The sequence below is a fragment of the Hylobates moloch genome, unplaced genomic scaffold, assembly GCF_009828535.3.
Source record: "Hylobates moloch isolate HMO894 unplaced genomic scaffold, HMol_V3 SCAFFOLD_13, whole genome shotgun sequence".
NCBI lineage: Eukaryota > Metazoa > Chordata > Mammalia > Primates > Hylobatidae > Hylobates > Hylobates moloch.
Genome location: NW_026652288.1, coordinates 83768433 through 83790717, shown reverse-complemented (window position 1 = coordinate 83790717; position 22285 = coordinate 83768433). Strand labels below are relative to the sequence as shown.

General features: G+C 36.2%; 1 protein-coding gene across 9 annotated transcripts in view; it reads right to left on the bottom strand.

Annotated features, from left to right (window-relative positions):
* The window catches only part of NLGN1 (neuroligin 1), a 910345-nt gene that overhangs the window by 137313 nt on the left and 750747 nt on the right, over positions 1–22285 (bottom strand). The gene's annotated exons all lie outside the window — the stretch shown is intronic.

The following is a 22285-nucleotide window of genomic DNA, read 5'->3' as shown; positions in this document are numbered from 1 at the left end:
GGAATTTTCTTCTCTTAAACCTGTTTTATGTAAACACTACTAAGAAGAATGGTATACTATATATTACACATTATTTTTAAAGGTCTACTTTGTAATTAAGATTCATGTCAGCCCGGCACAGTGGCTCACGCCTGTAATCCCAGCACTTTGGCAGGCAGAGGCGGGTGGATGCCCTGAGGTAATGAGTTTGAGACCAGCCAGGCCAAGATGGTGAAACCCCATCTCTACTAAAAATGCAAAAATTATCCCGGCGCAGTGGCGGGTGCCTGTAATCCCAGCTACTCAGGAGGTTGAGGGAGCAGAATCGCTTTGACCTGGGAGGCGGAGGTTGCAGTGAGCCGAGATCGCGACACTGCACTCCAGCCTGGGCAACAAGAGCAAAACTCCGTCTAAAAAAATAAAAAAGATTAATGTCAGATATTTTATAAAGAATTTTATTTGAATGATCTTTAAACATTTAAAATAATTTGCTTTTCTTTAAAATGAAAACTAAAAACACGTTTGCTGATCATTAACACTTATTGAGCAGTTATTAGTGGTTATAAGTTGTGCTGATTATATACTTTATCTTATTTAACCTCACAAAAAACATATTGTGTGTGCTATTGCTATTTTCATTTTACACCTAGAGATAAAACAACTTGCCTAACAATGCTTCTTTAAAAATCTTAAAATATTTCATAGACAACAATTATATATACTCAAAGTGTACAACATGATGATTTGCTATACATATGTCTTGTATATCCAAGTAACATTCTTAACCACTTCAGAAGTGTAAAAGAATAGAAGGAAAGAAAGAGGAAGGGAGGCAGGGAGAGAGGAAGGAAGGAAGGAAGGAAGGAAGGAAGGGAGGAAGGGAGGAAGGCAGGAATGAAGAAAGGAAGGAAAAGAGTAGAAAAGATTAATAGATTATATTAAGGTACATGCATATATTAATAGTAAATTTTGATTCTTAAACTTTTGATGCAGTTACAAGGTTTGTGCATGCGTGTGAGCAGGCACAAGTGTGTGCACACACACTAGTCATGATGTAAAATAGTTTTTTCTAACAGAAATTTGGTCAAAAGACTTTTCAACTACTGCACTATGGCACATTGCTCCCTCCTATTAGAGTTTGTAATATTTAATAAAGTTTTGTTGATATTTTAGGTAAAAGTGAAGTTTAGATTTAAATAACTTTTCAAATATATGCACCGTTAGCCTTACAGTGCATTAAATTATTAAGATGTATTATAATTTTACTAATCAAGAATGATGGCCATGTCCTAGACTTTTAGAGCATTATCTAGTCTTTTAAAAAGGAGAATTCCATTGGAATACAATCAGATGTGCTGCAAAATGCAAGTAGCAATGTCAAAGACAAGAATGATGATTCATTTTTAAAAAGCAGGTGTAATATATGTTTTTCAATGCCTTTTTGTTTAACTATTTCGTCTATTTTATCTTTTTTTTCTTTTTCTTTCTTTTTTTTGAGACGAAGTCTCACTCTGTCACCAGGCTGGAGTGCAGTGGCGCGATCTTGGCTCACCGGAACTCCCGCCTCCCGGATTCAAGCAATTCTTCTGCCTCAGCCTTCTGAGTAACTGGAACTACAGGTGCGCACCACCAAGCCCAGCTAATTTTTGTATTTTTAGTAGAGAAGGGTTTTCACCATGTTGGCCAAGATGGTCTCGGTCCCTTGACATCGTGATCCGCCCACCTCTGCCTCCCAAAGTGCTGTGATTACAGGTGTGAGCCACTGTGCCTGACCGTCTGTTTTATCTTAAACATCTTATTTCTATAAATACAAAATAGGTAACAAAAACAAGCAATGGGGAAAGGATTCCCTATTTAATAAGTGGTGCTGGGAAAACTGGCTAGGTATATGAAGAAAACTGAAACTGGACCCCTTCCTTACACCTTATACAAAAATTAACTCAAGATGAATTAAAGACTTAAATGTAAGACCTAAAACCATAAAAACTCTAGAAGAAAACCTAGGCAATATCATTCAGGACATAGGCATGCACAAAGACTTCATGAATAAAACACCAAAAGCAATGGCAACGAAAGCCAAAATTGACAAATGGGATCTAATTAAACTAAAGAGCTTCTGCACAGCAAAAGAAACTTAGAGTGAACAGCCGCCTACATAATGCGAGAAAATTTTTGCAATCTATCCATCTGACAAAGGGCTAATATCCAGAATCTACAAGGAACTGAAACCAATTTACAAGACCCCATCAAAAAGTGGGCAAAGGATATGAACAGACACTTCTCAAAAGAAGATATTTATGTGGCCAACAAACATATGAAAAAAAGCTCATCATCACTGGTCATTACAGAAATGCAAATCAAAACCACAATGAGATACCATCTCACACCCGCTAGAATGGCAATCATTAAAAAGTCAGGAAACAACGGATTCTGGAGACGATGTGGAGAAATAGGAATGCTTTTACACTGTTGGTGGGAGTGTAAATTAGTTCAACCATTGTGGAAGACAGTGTGGTGATTCCTCAAGGATCTAGAACCAGAAATACCATTTGACCCAGCCATCCCACTACTGGGTGTATACCCAAAGGACTATAAATCATTCTACTATAAAGACACATGCACATGTATGTTTATTGCAGTACGATTCACAACAGCAAAGACTTGAAACCAACCCAAATGCCCATCAATGATAGACTGGATAAAGAAAATGTGGCACATATACACCATGGAATACTATGCAGCCATAAAAAAGGATGAGTTCATGTTGTTTGCAGGGACATGGATGAAGCTGGAAACCATCATTCTCAGCAAACTAACACAGGAACAGAAAACCAAACACTGCATCTTCTCACTCATAAGTAGGAGTTGAACAATGAGAACACATGGACACAGGGAGGGGAATATCACACACCGTGGCATGTCAGAGGGTGGGAGGCTAGGGGAGGGATAGCATTAGGAGAAATACCTAATGTAGATGATGGGATGATGGGTTGATGGGTGCAGCAAACCACCATGTCACGTGTATACCTATGTAACAAACCTGCATGCTCTGTACATGTATCCCAGAGCTTAAAGTATAATAATAATACAAAAACTATCAATTGAAACAAGAATGCAATAAAGCATCGAAGTCTAAAATTAAAAAAAAATTGGTATATGAATTAATCAAGCAACATTGCATTATTCAGCTTCATAGATGTTGCTTATTCAGTAATTAATTTCTGCTATGAAGAATTTGTTAACCAATCCTAAACTTGTGTCTGATGGAAGAAAATAAACACATTGAAGTTTGAAGTAATTGACCATAATTTTATACATAGACTATTTCTCTGTGGTTTTGCCAAAGAGTGCATTGGGGGAGATGCTGTATACCCCCCAAATCTCCATCAGCACGTCATAAAGTCAACCCGAAGTAAATATAGAAGGCTAAGCTTTCATTTAATAGAAGTCTTTTTTGCTGGCTGCTTTTTAGCAAAAAAATTGCTGCTCAGGCTATACAATTACTGATTCCACTTGGAATACAGAGATTATGAAAGGTGACATCTTGAGGGAGACCAGATATGCCCTTTGTCAAGGTAATAATTGTAAAGTTACAACCAAATAATAATCATAGCATCTTTGGTTTCTGCCATTCTCTTCACTTTGGTTTCATAACTTGAATGAAGTTCTTAAATAAAAATTTCCCTGTGGCGAACAGTGGCTTCACTTGTCTTCCTGCTCTATAAAATCTGCAGTAGCCCATAAATTCCTTATTAAACAGTATTTATGTACTATTTAATATAAATAATATTACTGATTGATATGGTTTGGATGTCCCTTCCTAATCTCTGGGATTGTGATTCCCAGTATTGGAGGTGGGGCCTGGTGGGAGGTGATTGGATCGATGGAGTGGATCCCTCATGAATGGTTTAGCACCATCCCTGTGGTGATGAGTGAGTTCTCACTGAATTAGTTCACATGAGATCTCGTTGTTTCAAACAGCCTGAGACCTCCTCGTTCTCTCTCTTGCTCCTGCTCTTGCCATGTGACATGCTGGCTTCCTGTTGCCTGCCACCATGATTGTAAGTTTCCTGAGGCCTCACCAGAAGCAGATGCAATCACCATGCCTCCTGTACAGCCTGCAGAACTGTGAGCCAAATAAACCTCTTTTCTTTATAAATTATCCAGCCTCAGGTATTTCTTTATAGCAGTGCAAGAACACACATAATATAAATGCATATGTCTTTGTACCAATAATTTAGTGTTGTGCATAAAATTATATGTTCTTCATCCTGATTCCTATTTCAAATGTCCTATAATGCCCTGATTTAACTCTTTTTTTTGGCTTTTGGACGTCTTGCTATGCTTTAGTTCTTCATCTTTCTTTTTTCTCTTCCTAGAATACACCAAGCTCACTCTACCTCAGGGCCTTTGCTTGTATTCTCTGTGGAGAGCATTCTGCTTCTAAGTTCACATTTCTACTGTAAATCAGTACTGCTCCTTGAAACAAACCAGAAAACTTATTTAGAAAATTTGTACTAAGATACCTTGTAACTCAGAAACTATACCTAGGCACATACCCATTGAGAACCACTTATACATATGTATCAGGTCAAAAGTATGATCAAAAAGGATCAGAGCTGCATTAGCTGTAATGGCAATTAGAGAGAAAAACAAACAATCTGGAAGCAAACTAAATGCCAATCAAGAGTAGAATGGATAAATACACTCTGATGAATTCATATAGTGAATTATTATGCCTAGTATTGAAAAACAAATGAATATGCATCAACATAGATGAATGTCTAAAACAAAATGTAGACCCTCAAAAGGCAGTTATTAAAAAAGAGTATGCTTTCATGTATACAATGTATTAAACATACAAAATGATACTATATATTTAGGTACAGGTATATGTGATAAAATAATTAGGGAAACTAAGCAAGTGATAAACACAAAAGTAAAAGTGGTGACAACTTCTAGAGGTGAGGGTAGGGGGAAAGTTGAGATTAGAAGGGTATGTAGGGGATTTAAATGTTTGATTTCTTCACTAGATTTTAAGAAGCCGTGTGTTTTGGTTTTATATATGTGATATACACATGAAATAAATAATATAAATGTAGTATTAAATAATAACATTTTTCATGTGTTTAACATTTAATTTAAAAACTAAAATATAAACCATTAGTCCTTCTGTACCATATCCTGTTTTATTTTCTCATAACTTACAATTACCTGAAATGACCTTATTAATTTAATGCTGATCTATTTATTGTTCATCTCTCCCCACTTCTCTGGCAGACTGCAGGCTTCACAAAGCTGGCATGTGGCCTCTGTGGTTGAGAGCTCAGGATAGGAGACTCTCTAGCAATTAGTAGGTACTAAACATATTTGTTGACTTAATGAACCACCAGCAGATATTTATTACAAATATAACTCCAGAGTACTACGAGGAAGACATTTTCAGGTACATATGGATCTTTTCCTTATGTATCTTAGATTTTAATTACATTTGTTCAACATTGTATGTTTTCAGTGAATGAAACCATTTTCTTATCCAACCAAATTTCCCATACATGCACCCACTGCTCTTCCTTGTATATTTGGTCATTGACATGTGTGATTTTTTTTTTTCTTCACATGAGACATTTTGAATTTTGGCATTTAAATGAATCCTAATGTGACAAGATGAAAGATTAGGAAACACTTCAGCAACCCTCCTCTCATTTATTTTATTACTGGATAGGAAAATTACTCATAAATTTCCTGAAGGATATATAATCCTATTCCTGTTAACTGCCTGAAAAATGATTTGCTCGTATTTAAAAAAAGTCTTTGTCTTGTTAATTTCTTAATATAAAACAGTGTAAAAACTATTACTTAAATGGTATGGAAAAGCCTGAAGTACTTAATTACTAAAGAAAACCAGAAAAATGTTAAGTGAAGTGTAACAACAATTATAAGATGAGCTAAGAAGCCATTAAACAACATTTAACATATGCATTTTAAAATTTTCCTTTCACTAAAATTGCACTATTTGGCTTTTAATTATTCTAGAAATAACAAATGACAATACTTAAATATAGAGATTAAAAATAAATTTCTCACATCTGATTTTTAAAAAATAATCCATGACATAGAAAACTACAGAAGATATTGTCAACCAAGAGCAATTCAAGAATTTTAATGTTCCAGATGGTGGAAGATGACATATAGTAATGTGGAGTAATGGCTAAGCCCATTGCTGAACCATATTGCTTGGATTTGGACACTATTTCTTCCACTCATGTATGGGTCGTATGACATTCAGAAATTTACTTTCTTTTTGCCTCATTTCCTCATCCATAAAATGGGGATGAAAGTAATATTCCTTGTCTCCTAGGGTTTTGAGGACTGAATAAAATAATTCATATAAAATACTTAAAATATACCCAGCAAATAATATATGCTTAATAAATATTACTACCATTTACCCAAACTATGAAACTTTAAGAATAAAGATTAATTTATCTAACTCAAGTTCTGTGTGAAATAAATAATGAATATGTTACAAAGTATCTATTAAAACCTAACTCTAGGTAATGAACACATCTAAAACAAATTTAGAAACTGTTCTAGAAATATTGAAGCTAGTATATAAATTTATCTGGCAAAAAAATCACAGATCAACTCTATGTTTAAAGCCTTATAATAAAATTTTGCTTGTCTAATATTACAAATGTTTTTAAAGGTGGATTAAATAAATAATATATAGCAAATCCCCCTAAAAGTACAGCTAATATTTCAACAGAAGAAAAGCATCTGGTAAAGAGAAGAACAAGGCCAGGCGAGGTGGCTCACGCTTGTAATCCCAGCACTTTGGGAGGCCGAGGCGGGCGGATCACAAAGTCAGGAGATCGAGACCACGGTGAAACCCCGTCTCTACTAAAAATACAAAAAAATTAGCCAGGCATGGTGGTGGGCGCCTGTAGTCCCAGCTACTCGGAGAGGCTGAGGCAGGAGAATGGCGTGAACCCAGGAGGCGGAGCTTGCAGTGAGCCAAGATCGCGCCACTGCACTCCAGCCTGGGTGACAGAGCGAGACTCTGTCTCAAAAAAAAAAAAAAAAAAAAAAAAAAAGAGAAGAACAAGACAAGCCACAGACTGAGAGAAATATTTGCAAATGACACATCTGATAAATAACTATTATCTAAAATATACAAAGAACTTTTAAAGCTCAACAATAAGAAAATGAGCAAGATGATTTTAAAATGAACAAAAGACTTAAATAGAAGATGTTCAAATAGTAAGTAAGCATATGAAAAGATTAAGGAATTGCTAAGTAAAACCACAATAAGATATTTCTACATATCTATTAGAATCGCCAAAATCCAGAACACTGACAACACCATATGCTGTTGAGGATGTGAAGCGACAGGAACCCCCTTTTATTGCTGGTGGGAATGCAAAATGGTACAGCCACTTTGGGAGACATTTTGGCGTTTCTTACCAAACTAAACATACTCTTACCACACAATCCAGCATTTTTCCTCTTTTTATTTATCCAAAGGAGTTGGAAACCTAGGTCCACACGAAAACCTGCACTGAGATTTTTATAGTATCTTTATTCATAATTGCCAAAACTTGGAAGTAAGCAAGATGTCCTTCAGTGAAAGAATGGATAAATCAACTGTGAGGCATCCAGACAAGGGAATATTATTCAGTGCTAAAAAAAAAATAAGCTATCGAGCCATAAAAAGACATGGAGGAAACTTAAATGCATATCACTAAGTTAAAGATGCCAATCAGAAAAAGCTATATACCGTCTGATTCCAATTATATGTGTTCCTGGAAAAAATCCCCAAACTATGGAGACAGTAAAAAGGTCAGTGATTGCCAGGGATTAGGAGGAAGGTAGAAATAGGCAGATACAGCAGATTTTTAGGACAGTGAAACTATTCTGTACAATACCACAATGATGTACATATGTCAATACACATTTGTCCAAACCCACAGAATGTACAACACCAAGAATGAACCCTAAGGTACACCAGGGACTCTGAGTGATAATGATGTGTCAATTATCATTACTTGTGCAAGATGTTCAATATACTTAGTTTTAATACAACATAGATTTTAATTTTACTACAAAATATTTTGTAACTGGGTATTAAAAGTATGTTTGGCTTCTACATTCTTTAGCCACGATTATAAAACAACCAGAGAATTAAGTTTAAATTTAAAAAAGTTTTAAGTTTACTGCCTGAACTTAATTAAACCAGATAATTTAATTTTTTTACCTTCAGCACCACCTTTTCCTTTTTTTTTTTTCCCCATTTTGCAAAGAGCCAAAAATTAGGAAATAAAGATTGGTAAGTAAAGCAATATACTCAGTATCTTGTAAAAACACCTAGAATTATGCAGCTATGCATAAAGAACTAAATCTTAAGAATAGTAGAAGCCGTTTGTGGTGGCTCACACCTGTAATCCCAGCACTTTGGGAGGCCGAGGCGGGCGGATCATGAGGTCAGGAGATCAAGACCGTCCTGGCTAACACGGTGAAACCCCATCTCTACTAAAAATACAAAAAATTAGCCGGGCGTGGTGGCGGGCTCCTGCCGTCCCAGCTACTTGGGAGGCTGAGGCAGGAGAATGGCGTGAACCCGGGAGGTGGAGCTTGCAGTGAGCAGAGATGGCGCCACTACACTCCAGCCTGGGCGACTGAGCGACATTCTGTTTCACAAAAAAAAAAAAAAAAAAAAAAGAATAGTAGAAAGCAGTACTAGCAAATGTAGAATAAATTATAACAAAATTGTTCAATTATATTCTAAATTACAACTAAAATGAAGCCTTGAGAGGGTAAAAACAACATTATCGAAAATAATTTGCATACATTGTGGCAACCAACATTTTTTTCTGATAACTTGAATTGACTTACCAAGAGACCTTAAACATTGGGAACTAAATTTCTATGCCAAATTTCAAATAACTGCTATATATATAGTATACGGGTAAATTCCTTTGAGACCAAACATGCTGTTAAACTATTTATTTACCCCAATGCCAAGTTTTTAACAGTTCATCTAAAATGTTGAATTAGGGGACTTGAAGCCTCCAAATGTTTGGAATGATGCTTATAGAATAACAAACAGAATTGTTAGAAAATAGTATCATTTCTAACTGCGAGTCAAATGGGTTAGCAGAGCAATTGGAGTGATCAATTTCTTCTATGCTAATGATGTTAACAAGTAGAGTGACACTTTGCCAAATGTTACCAGATAAATGGTTTCTAGAACAGTTTAGGCACCATATGTGCAAATAAAGTCTGTTTTTCTTTATTCCCAGAAATCAGGGGCTGGAATAGATAGTAATGCTCCCTTCTACCCAATAAGACCAGAAGTAATGATTTTCCTTTTCAGATTTATGTTCTCCCACATGTAAAATAGATAAAATAATATAGAACTATAGGTATTTTCCCACAAAGACATATCAAAATTAATATGGCTGTCTTGATTCATTATGCATATTTACAGTCTTTTCTTATCCTCAGGCATTAAATGACACATATAATTTCTGATAGAGCATAAACACAATCCCTTGATGTGAGAGTTTTTAAAATTGTTGCAATACCATGACCTTATTTGAGATTTTCAACAATCCAGCAAGTTTGCCAAAGTAGATTTTAGTGCTCTCATATAAAAGATGAAAAACTAAGGTTCAGAAGGTTGACATTAGTTCTCCAAGGTCATATGGCTAGTTAATTAGGTAGAGTCTAGATTAAAACCTAGATTAGTGACTTCTAAACCAATCTTTACTATAAAATTATGTCATATCCAATCCTAATATTAGAATTGAAGGTTTAAACAGTCTTAGGAAACCGTGCAGGGGTTGGAATAAATATTTAGATGTTTTGTTGCTGGTATATTCCATTTTCTATTAGGTGGAAACACATAGAAACATATTTCAGGAAATATCCAAGAAAATACAGACAGTCCTCAATTTAGGATGGTTCCACTTACAATTTTTCAGCTTTACAATGGTGGTTTCAACTGCGAATGTTAATGGTGAGTGTCCTTATAACCATTCTGTTTTTCACTTTCAGCACAGTAGTCAATAAATTACACGAGATATTCAACACCTTATCTCATATATAGGCTTTTTGTTACATGATTTTGCCTCTATAGACTAATGTAAGTGTTTTGAACATGCTTAAGATAGGCTGGGCTAAGCTATGTTTGGTAGGTTAGATGTATTAAATGCATTTGCCATTTATGGTATTTTCAACTTATGATGGCATTATTGAAATGCAACCCCATCATTAGTCAAGGAGCATCTGTAACATTTATGGCTGTGTTTCCCAAACTATGTAAATGGAACAAATATTCTGTAAGATAAAAATTAATTACTTTGGGGAACCGGGCATATTAACACCTTTGAATAGTCAAGGTACTGATAAGTGCTGCAATAAAGCTACCTGTTTTTGACATTGTTATGTCTGCAGGCCTACCTGGGCAGGCATATTTTCAAATGAAAGAGAGCTAGCTTATTCTTGGTAAATAGAGTTGCTTACCCTGAACCTAATGAACAGAGTCAAGAAAACAATGTCTCTTCCTTACCTCTAGTAGAATCTCCTCTTCAGCTTCCTCTTGGTAATCAGGTGGTCTGTGCTAGGCATGCTTTTCTTAAAAAATTATAAATTGGTAACTTTCACTGTCAAAACAATGTTGCTCTGCCCACCCAGTAAGTGTCAATTTTCTCCTGTATCTTATATGGCTTTGTGACCTCACAATACAATGACCTAAGTCCCAATTTAATAATACTGAAGCGTATCAGTTTAGGGATAGGGTCATGGAAACAGGCTTAAGTATTTATTCAAATTTAGTTATTTCCTATAGTATCTGAAAGTGGGGGTAACAAACACCCAATAGTATGTACTGCTATGTGCCTTTTATTTTCCTGTTCTTAATATTAAGTGAACATTCCACCAATATATCAGATATGTATTTTTGGAACTTACAAACATCTTTTGCATCCTATATCTATTGTATCCTGCTGCAGATGTTCAGAAATTGAGGACTGTTCCAATCTTGCAATTTCAAAATTATTTCCAGAGGAAGCAAAGATCAAAGGCCTCCACAAGCATGCATGGCCTTAAACATATTAGAAGATAAATTAAGCCATGTTCAGGCAGAAAGAAGAAGCGAGAGGTAGAATTTTAAAATTTAATAACAACGGCCTGCAAAAGTAGTCACTTTTTACTTTATTGAATCTCAATTTTCAGTGATACAGTAATAATAGTTTCCATTTTATTATTTCACCAGATTTGATCTGGGTCTGAATCTTAACAATGGCTTTTCCTAAAGGTACTAGCTTAAAATAATAAGGAATTACTTAGTCAAGATAGTTCTTGATCTGTAAATTTTGTGTCACATACATAGCAGTATATAAAATTCAATTTTTATTTTAGTTAAACTAAGTATCAAATGACCACAGTGACGATTCCAGCACTGGATCCCGTATTCCCTGGTATTCTATTAGGTCATATTTCAACTACTGTAAATACGTAAATTCTGTTACATAGAAGATCTGGAAATAACCAAACATTCTTTTAAAAGTCAAAACTGTTAGCACTTCAAACCCATTTACTAAAAACTAGAGTGAATAAAAAAGCTTGCTATTTCAAAGATTTATCTGTGTTATTAATAGGAATCATTAACATCTCTCGAGGGTTAGAAAAATATTTGCTTTAAGCCACATGTTCTCTAGACAACTACTGCTCCCTTTCGAGCATATTTAACTGTTTACCTTGAAACATGTTACACCTTTATGTCCTCTGCTTATCATTAGGATGTAACCAAAAAGAATTCTATTGTATGTTCTAGCTAACTACTTACAATTTCATTTGTCAAAAAATAAAAACAAACGTTTTTTACCTTATCAGTTTGCTCAGTGTTTTCAGACATTTACCTAATAAACTATTTAAAATAAAGATTCTGAGAAATATAACCTCCATGAAACTGCCTCAATAATGGTTAATTTAGGATACCAAATGTCTGATTAAGATGCATTAGAAATCTTAAGAAACAATAACGTTACATGTGGGATGATCAGAATGGTAGGTATTATAATAAAGACATTAGGAAAATCGTTTTAATAATCTCAGAACTTTGGCAGAACACTAAATTGCGGGGTTTTTTTCTATGTCAGAAGTACCTACAATTGTTTCTGAAAAGGAAGCATAAATATCAGACAAGGTGCCAGCTCCTCCAGGAATAGAGTAGAAAGGCACAGCCTTAATCTTTCTTGCATGTGCTTCCAAAAATTTGCTGGATACCTGGGAACATGGAATTAGACCTTGGCCTCTGCTTTTTCCTGGGCACCCAGTTGTATCTCCACTGGTCAGGTCGCATTTAACTGTGTATGAGAAATTGATCCAGTCTTTAGTTTCCTGGTGGCATACGAGAGTTTCCTCAGAATTGCCAGGGCCCACGCTATCCAGCTTCAAGTCATTTATCTTGAAGTTGCAGGCTTTTGGGGGGGCTATGTAGAAATATCAAGATGAATCAAGTTTCTCTCACTACTTCACATGCTTCAGCCTCTTCATGTAATGTCATTTTGGGCACCCACCATGAGACTGGTTTCTTAGTCCTTCAGTATAGAGTCTGGAAGGGGACAGTATATCTCATTCAGATTTGGAAAGAAATACAGATTTTTTTTCATCCGTAATGTGTTAAATACAGATATAATTTAAATTATAAAGCTCCCCCAGATGATTTATTTAATGTTTTGGCTAAATAAATTACTTCATGTACATGAAAGTGTTGAACTGATAACCAAACAAGATGGGTCATGCTGCTTTTCCATTTCTCTCTCAGTTTCACCCTAAGATCTCATAAAAGCACTGTTGGTTTTTAAACCTCACCAATTCCTCGGCAGCCAGTCACTCCTTAATGTTTTGCAAACTGGCTTTCCCATCTGCCATTTTCTAAAATGATCCTTTTGATTCTTTTCTTAATGTTTACTTAAGTCAGTCATTCTCCTATTTCTGTCCTTTAATCGCAACTGTTTCTTTTGGTTTTGTGGGTACAATAAAATATAATTTGTCTTTTTCCTTCACCTTCAAGATTAAAGCTGAGGAGGAGGAAGTTCTTGCCTATGAACTTATTAACAGTCTGAAATCTTATTAGCAGTGGCTTTAAAGCTTTGTCCAGGTATTAGAATAACTTAAAGTTATTCGAGTCTGCTTCTAAATCTTAAAAAGGCTCAAGTAAAAAGTGTGTGTGTGTGTGTGTGTCTGTGTGTGTGTGTGTGTTTTGTGGGGTGTGGTGGGGAGAGATAAAGAAAAAGCACATCTTGTTTTGTACGATAAGAAGAAATACTCCATTGTGAGAAAGATAATCTTGCTAATTAAGAAGGGAGTTAGGCAAAGGTTTTATCTTATGGGACTTTTGACAATCTGCCTCCAAAAACTTACTGCTTGTCTTTGGGAAGTGTGTGAGTTTGCTCTTATAGTCAGAGGAATAACTAAGACCTTCAGCTCTTATGGAGAGAAGACCTTCAAGGAAACTAGACAAGGAGCTCTGACCTACCTTGTACTATTTGTGTAACTCAGATTGTCAAAGCCTCTTTCTCATCCTCATCCTCCTTGTCATCATACTGTCTACCCCCCTCCCAACAAAAGCCAAAATTGTGTCTGATTTAAAGAACAAAATACCTCCAACGATTGACTGGCTGGTAACCCAGGCGTTAATTAATACTGAATTTCTTAGACTCCAGACTTACACTGTTGGGTAAAAGAGGAATGGATCCCGAAGGAAAGATTAAATGGGAGGAGTTTTTTCTGAAAGATGATTGGAGATTTAGATGTCAAAGATTAGAAGATATTTTCCAAGCGAGGCTCAAGACAAGAAAACAGGTTAGGATCTGGAGACTTCTACGAAGAAATGAATGGCATGTGAAGGTTTTAACTTCTTGGCTACTTTTTCTTTGGTTTTACATTTCTCCCCTTCCTACACACCATAATGTTACTGACCAAATGATCACTCACAAAAGTCTAATAAGTGCCAAATATCCTTGTGTTTTCACACAAAAATCAAGGAGTGAGGCTAAGTGGACATGGAACAAGAACCAAAAGGCACTATAGAGAGATGAACTATTACTGATCATTTTTAATTTACTGGCAGTAGGTTAGAAGAGGCTGAGGTGGAATCAATGACACTCAAGATTTTACAGCAACTTTGGGGAGGGTGTTGGATTTTCCAGAAACCATGGATTAGTGGTTAAGCCTAATTTGTCACCGGCCAAAGGACAGAGTGGCCCTAGTAGATCCTTGGGTTACTCACTTGGTAAACATTCTCCATGGCTCTTTTAATTCAGGTGCCCTTTATGCAATCTCTTCCACTCCCTTGGAGAGCACTGAGTCTTAGATCTGGGACATACTCAATCATTTGTTGGATTGAATGTCCTTGTTGAGATCATATAAAATAATCTCATTACTGGATAAAGAACAGAATCATTTTGCTGACTCCTGAGGCAGTGACTGAGTCTACCTTGAACACTGTTAAGCCCAGGGTGACTAGTCGAGTACCTTGAACTCTGGGAAGTGCTTAGTAAATGTTTATTGATGATTAATCCAAAAGGTTTCAGAAGCTTTACAGGAGGTTATAAACAGACTGAAAAAATCCATAAATCCCTCAAGACAGGGCCAGACTTACAAGAGTATTCAAACTGTTTTTTCTGAAGCAGTCTTAAAAGAAACACGAAGGAAAATTTTTCAATACCTATTAAAAGAAAAGAAACATGAAAGAAAAAATTTCAATATCCTACCTTTCTGAGATGGGCTTGCAAATGCAATCAGGATGTCAAATATTTATGGAAAGGTTTTGGCTTTCTTATTTAATCTTCTGAGATGACATTACCCTCAACTGTCTAGTTGTTTTGTAAATATCTTTAGCCTTTAGTAATCAGAAGCATGTGGAGTTCTATACTTCTGCAGGCTGCCAAGTATTATGTTAAAGTGAAAGCAAGTCTTAGACCAAACTCTCATTTTTATAAAGGTTGATTAGTAAGCAGACACAAATATTCTCATACATCGTCTCCTTGTATATTCAAGGAAGCACACACCTTCTGTCCTCGGAACTCTTGAAGAATAACAACTATGAATTGAAACTCCTTTTCTGTTATATCCCAGGCAGATGAAACAAGGTGAGGCCAGCCAGTGTTTGAGCTGCAGGCCATGAAATGAGACACATGGTACCAAATAGGCATCCAGACTGTGAACACTTTTCTGAAAGTATGAACCTGTTGAGATTTTATATTCTAGTGCCTCATTTAAGAAAGAGCAGCGAAATCAATACAACCTTTCTAGCCATTGACAAATTTTAAACATATTTGAATAGCTCATGTAGCCACCCTGAAAGGTAGTGTCCTGATTTGAGTCCTTCATTGCTAAGGAATAGATTATAGTTTACTTAAACAGACATATACAATCACACACTATACTGTTTATATTAAAGTTTTTTAAAAAGTATATTATCTTCATATAACATAATGGGTGACTTACTTATTATTGCTATTAATGTTATCATTATAAGGTTCATTTTCCAAATGAGAAAACTGAAGTTCAGAGAGTTTAATGTAGAAAAAACTTTATGGCCACCATGTAAATCAGAACTCAGCTCTGGGCTTCTCAGCATCCACAATAAAGAGGGAAACATGGTGGTTATGTAGCTTTCTTATGGCTAATAGAAGAACCCAGGGAACTAAGGAATATGTGTGAAAATGTTTATACAAATCATTTTGGACGATATTATGGACAATACACTTATTAATAGAGTAGTGCATACATAAAAAGTCTATTATTGTCAGATAAAATAATAGGTACATTACTTATTATTGCTATTAATACTATAATTATTAATCTCATTTTCCATGTATTTCATACATTAGCCTTGGAGAAAGGCAAGGGCATCATAGTATCTGCGTGAGGAATTAAAGTGTGTAATGATGCTTTAGTACTTCCAGGTAACCTGGCTTACTAGAGAGATGAAATTTAATAAATAGATAATTGATACATTCATTACACTATTTTTTCTCTTCTCAGGAAAGGGGTATGATGAGTAAGAATCACATGAGGATCTTTCACGGAAAAAAGTTTACATCCCTGTGACAATTTTTTTTATTGTCACTGTGAATATTTGGCAGGAACTGAATGGCAGACACTACAGAACACAATTGCTAGCAAGTAGTTTCTGCCGTTGACTGAAGAATGATCTACATGCTCTTAACTTTCGGCATAAAAATTAAATTTTAAACTCCACTTTTCATCCTCTTCTCTCATTTCCCTCCCCTTTATACTCTACTCATTCTTCCATCATTAATAAGTGCAACTCTCCCAATGAACAATTCTGTCCTTTTGCTTTTATTCTTGTTGTCTGCGTCACCTGGTATGCCTTTGCCAGTTTCTCTCCTGGCCATCATCTCCCAAAAAGTTCATCTGTTTGTGATTTGTGTCTCCTGCATACCATATTGCCTGATATATCATTGGTCCTTAAAACTTTGTGGAGTGAATAAAGGGCTGAATGCCTTTACTCCTTTCTTTCATTATATTACACCTGGCCCATTTAGATTCTCGGGGACTTAGAGCTGTCAGGCAAGGAACAAATTTTGTTTTGGAAACTGGACCAAGGTTTGGAGGCATGGGGTGAGGGTGATCTACTATACAGTGATGTTTATTTTTTATTTTTTGAGACGGAATTTCACTCCTCTTCCCCAGGTTGGAGTGCAATGGTGCGATCTCGGCTCACCGCAACCTCTGCCTCCCAAGTTCAAGTGACTCTCCTGTCTCAGCCTCCCGAGTAGCTGGGATTACAGGTGCACACCACCACACCCAGCTAATTTTTATATTTTCAGTGGAGACAGGGTTTCCATGTTGGCCAGGCTGGTCTCGAACTCCTGACCTCAGGTGCTCCACCTGCCTTGGCCTCCCAAAGGGCTGGGATTACAGGCGTGAGCCACCATGCCCGGCCTACTATACAGTGATTTGATCTCAGGATAGTGCTATCTGCTCCCTGCCCTGAAGTTCAGTCTCTTTCCTGGTGTGGTCTGCAGCTGCTTTCTGCAAATTAGCAACAGACAGGCTCTTACAGATCCTAATGGTTACAAGAGAAGTTTGGATTCAATGAACAATGTCATCTTATCAGTAGTAAATGTAAAGATATTGTTCATTTGAAAATTACACATGAACTTTCAGTGACAAATGTGTTAGATCATAGGGTGAAAAATTATACTTAGGACCCACTGCAACCTCTTTTACTTACATTTAGGTACCTTATTTTATAAGGCACATTAATTACTTTAACTTTGCATGCTTTAAAAAATATTATTAAATACAAATTTCCCTTCACATATACAATAATAAGGAATTAATTCCCAGCCCTTGGCTTAAAGATAAAGCTAAACTGTTTCACTGGCTGGGGTATCCCACTCAGCAGCATAGCTAAAGTCTAGCTAGTACAATTTTGTAAAAGTCAATGCCCTCAAAAAAATCTAACAACCCCGTCTTAACCCAAATGTCGTACGTACTTTGACTAGTAAATTCACCTTTAGTGAACTTTGAGAAATTCTGAGCTTTTCCTAAAAATAAATACAGATTGTGATTGTAAATTTTTTCAGCTCCACTTCATATGTTTTTCCTAGATACAGTAGAATGAATGAATAAGTGTGTGTGTGTGTGTGTGTGTGTGTGTGTGTGTGTGTGTTGTAAACCAGGGGCGGGGGGGATAGATATAGCAACAGGTGGTAAGTTGAATCACATTTATTCATCTATGCCATACAAAATGAGATTTTTACCTCTTTAAATTATGAGCCACAAAATTGTTTGGGCCTCAACACTTCTAAGTCTTGAATGTAGAGGATAAAAACTTTCCCTAGCCGACTGATATTTCTGAAACCAAATGAGGGTTTGGTAAGGAGTGGCAAGACAAGGCTTTTATGCGCTACTTATCTGCTTGTGTTAGGGCTCTTATCTCCAGATTTGACAACAGGCTAACCATATATGTTTGGACATGTTTTAATTGAAGCTTGTTACCTATAACGTCCAGGTAATGACCCAAACAGATGCAACGTTCTGCTCTCCACAGGACAAGGATGCATTCTGACGAGAAATTTCTCTCTCTAATTTCCTTTGTTTCCCATTTCTATTTTGATTTCCTGGGCCTGCTGTATTTGGCAGGCAGACACATTTTCCAGACGAAGCAGTGAGGAGGGTGATAATCAGGACATGCTTTATGATGTTCTTTTCAGGTTGCTTTATGCAGCACCATATCTAAAGAACCTAGCCTTCCTGAATGTCCAGGCAGGTGGCTCCTTTATGAAGCCCACTGAAATAGCTTGTCCCAAAATGGACAAGTTATAAGCTACCAACTGAGAAGGTAAAAGCACCATCACTATGGGTTGCCTAAGGTCAGTCACTTGGACTAAATGTACAAAGATGAGAACTACATGGACTTTGGGGCTGCTTTTAAAATGGGCCAATAAATAATCACCATTCAATCAGAACAGCAGTAAAGAGACTGGATATATTCAAAGGCAGTAAAATGGAGGTGAAAGCTACTTTCTTTCCATTTAACCGAGCCGTTGTAAGGATCAAGTAAGGATCCAAATGAAAATCATTTCAGAAAATGTTAAAATTTAATTCTTATCTATCCCACATATTATCCTTTCTATTATTATTTTACTATTTTTCATGACTCCAGCTGGAAGGAAGGTGGAAGTCAAATTTAAATTATTACACCTTTACAAAGTTATTAGAAATGAATTACCTCTTAAAAATGAATGTAGGATAGGTAGCATTCCTGCTGGCTCTCAGGCTAAGCTTAGTGTGTAAATCTATTTGGTCAAAAAAGACCTTTTGTTTTAGGGGACTAACTATCAAAATTAAAAATTGAGAGTGTTTCCAACAAAAATTTCATATTCCTTTTATTTATTGGAAAATTAGGAGGTTTGGTAGCAATGGTTTCTCATTTAGCATTAAGTCATTCATTCAGTCATTCATTCAACAAATTCTCATTGAGAGATGGGCACTTTTGTACACATTGAGAAAATGACAGAACAAAGTGGCAAAAATCAGCTAGAACTAGCAGGAACCGCTTCTGTACACAGCTTTTTGTACTTTAGTTTTATCATAGCCCCCACCACCCCTATATTATATTCAGACAACCAGGATCACTACACTCATTTATTTTAACTGCCTTGTCCCTATAAACATTTGTGTTTGTGATGCCTGGAATATACTTTCAGTGTGCACTCAAATTCTAGAAAGAGACCTTAAGTGGACCCAATTTATTGCATTTCAAATAATACATGAAGGATAAAGTTGCGAAGAAAATTGCCAGCTGTTATTACACTCAACTCAAGCCTCTGTTAAGTACCTGCTATGTGTACCTTTTTTGAAGGATTACTATTGGAACTGAACCTTGACAGGAGAGGAGTTTCGACAGGAGAGGAGTTTCTACAGCAGGACGCATGGGGAGGGTGACACTTCAGGTGAAGGTAGTATGACCGACACATTTAAGAATGCTGAAGAGATGAGTTTGGCAGGAACATGAGAAGAAGGAGGGAGTATTACTATTTCAGAGCCCTATACCTGATGCAAAAAATGCAGGGGCTATTGTTACTATGTCAAAAGAATTAGCTATTACAAGTAAAAAATCTGCCAGAAAATAACAACAGGATAACATAGAATCAAGTGGTTTTAAAATATTATGCCCTTATAATGCCTAAATAATAGAAAATAACCACACACTTGGATCACATAGTTCTACTCTACTTGTAAAGGTTGAAAGGGGAGGAATACAGATAATTTAGCAGTTTTTAAATGTCTACATTACTTGATCTTATCAAACTCCCACATACTTGGGCATGATTAAACTGTTTAGATAAGATTTCTCACACAGTATTCCAAGATATTAAGCTTGACGAGTCATGATGGTAAAAATATTTATTAAGCCTCAGCTTCAGTCTAGGAAACATTTTTAGCTTCTTCTGATGTTAAACATAACCTATAAAATCATATTGTCCCCATGACATTTTTGGAAAGAATGATGAGATATACCCTATTGTGCATCTGTATAAACTGTATATAGCTATCTATCTTACCAATAGAGTTTAGAGCAGTAGTTAAGAAGTTAGCATGCCATGCTAGCACATGACATTTTGTAGTTCAGAAAAAAGCTTCTAACGTCTTTAGGAGCCAAGAAATCTCCTCTTCATTAACATCAAATTTATTTATTTATTTTTAGTAAGTATTGTGCAAATACCATGTACCTGGTGCTAGATTAGGTACATGGAAAAGGCAGCTTAGAAAAATCACAGAAGTTGTCCTCCAGGAGTTCATGATTTTCAAGGGTCTAGTTTTCCAATATAGCATTTGCACAGGTTTAAGGAAAGGCAGAGTATCTTATTTTATATTCTCTTCTCAGTCCCAGGTTAAGGCAAGTTTTCATATGGAGAGTGAATTGACTCCTAAACTAGATTAACAATTATGATGGGAACAATTAACTGAGGAAGAATTTATTATCACAAATGGTATCCTCACAATTAAGTTACATAAATATTTAATCTTACTCTCTGCAGTGCATTTGGTTGGAAGGAATATACAGAAATAATAAAAGTCACATCCATTCAACACTTGGATCATCTGTAGCTGTCACTCCTCTAGACACTTCATGGACATTATAATTTTTAAACTATGACCCAGGTCTGTCAGGTTGCAAAGTATATTTTCTTTCCTCTACACTATGCTCTGGTGCTTGCGCTCAGTGAACTCATAAATCTAATGGGAGAAACAGGGCTACCACACATAAAGCAATAAGAACATAAACAGAAACTAGTTCTGGGGCCTTGATTTTAAAGCCCAAACAAACAAACAAACAAAGGAACAGTGACAATACAGCAAATCCAGTTCAAGAAAGGGAAAGGTGAAGGCTCTAGTGGCAGTGACAGAGTATAAGGCTTCTTCTTTCCAGCATCATGCCTGGGTGAACACAGATTTGCCTCCATTCCTTCTCAATGTGTGACCTTGCACTCAGATGCTCATTTCTTCATCTGCAACATGGCAATATTACTTATTGCACTGTGAGACTAAAAGTTAGATGTAAAAGGTCTTGCATGATGTCTGCCCTAAAGTAGAAGCTCTGTGTTGTTAAATTTCACAGGTATTTTCTTCTTTTTGTGATTTAACCTCATAGTAGTTTCTGACAAAGTGACTGATGATTACTCTCTGGAAATATTCCTCACTCTTTGTGGCCTGGGATGCTACAGTCTTAAAAGTTTTCTTCCTATCTCTTGAATACTCTTGGTTTCTTTTGGGACTCAGTGCCAAGTTTCATCTGCTTCTTTTATCACTGTATACTTTCTCTATATACAATCTCATGTGCAACCATGACATGTGCATGTATATTCTGCCAACTCACTAGGCAATATTTCAGACTTTGACCTCTCTTTGAGTTCCAAACTGGAATATGCAGCAGCCTATTCAGTATCTCCACTTGACCATCTTACCAGCATCCTAAGAAGAGTATGTCCACACCTGAACTCCCTGTATCACACCACCTCCCCCAGCTAAACTCCTTCTCCTTTACTTTCCTCTAGCTTTGTAAATGGCACCACCATCCTGCTAGTTGTTCAGACCACACATCTAGGGATCATTTTTGATAATCTTCACCTCCTTGTGCTCATATACAGTCAATCATGAAATCTTTTCATGACTTCCTCTTAAATATATTTTAAATCAAACCTCAACTTTTCATCTTCCCCTGCTGCAACCTAGTGTAAGCCAATATGACCTATAGACTAAAATATTAAATGAGTCTTCCTTTTTTTTTTCTTCACCTAGGTCATCCTACACAGAGTCACCAAAAAGTCTTTTCAAATCTGAAAATCTATTAAGATCACATCTAAACTTTAAGCCTTTTAATGGCTTTTCATTGCTCTTAGGATACAAATAAAAACCTCAACCTTTGCCTAAAATGCTACCTTATAATCTGGCACTTGAGTAGTCCTCCAACTCCATCTCATGCCATTCTCCACACACTCTCAATATTCTCCAGCTAGACTCGCCTTTTTAACATTCTTCAAGTGTCCCAAGCCTGCACCTGAGTCAGGGTCTTTCAATCTGCTGGCCCTTCTAACGTTGCCTGGTCAGTTCCCAGTCAAAACTTCAAGTGTTAGCTTAAACTTTCTCAGAAAAGATTCCAGGAACCTCCATGCTAAATTTGGTCCTTTTGTTACATGCTCCCATAAAATTCTGTGTTTCTTCATCCTAGCATTTAGGTCATTCATAATATACA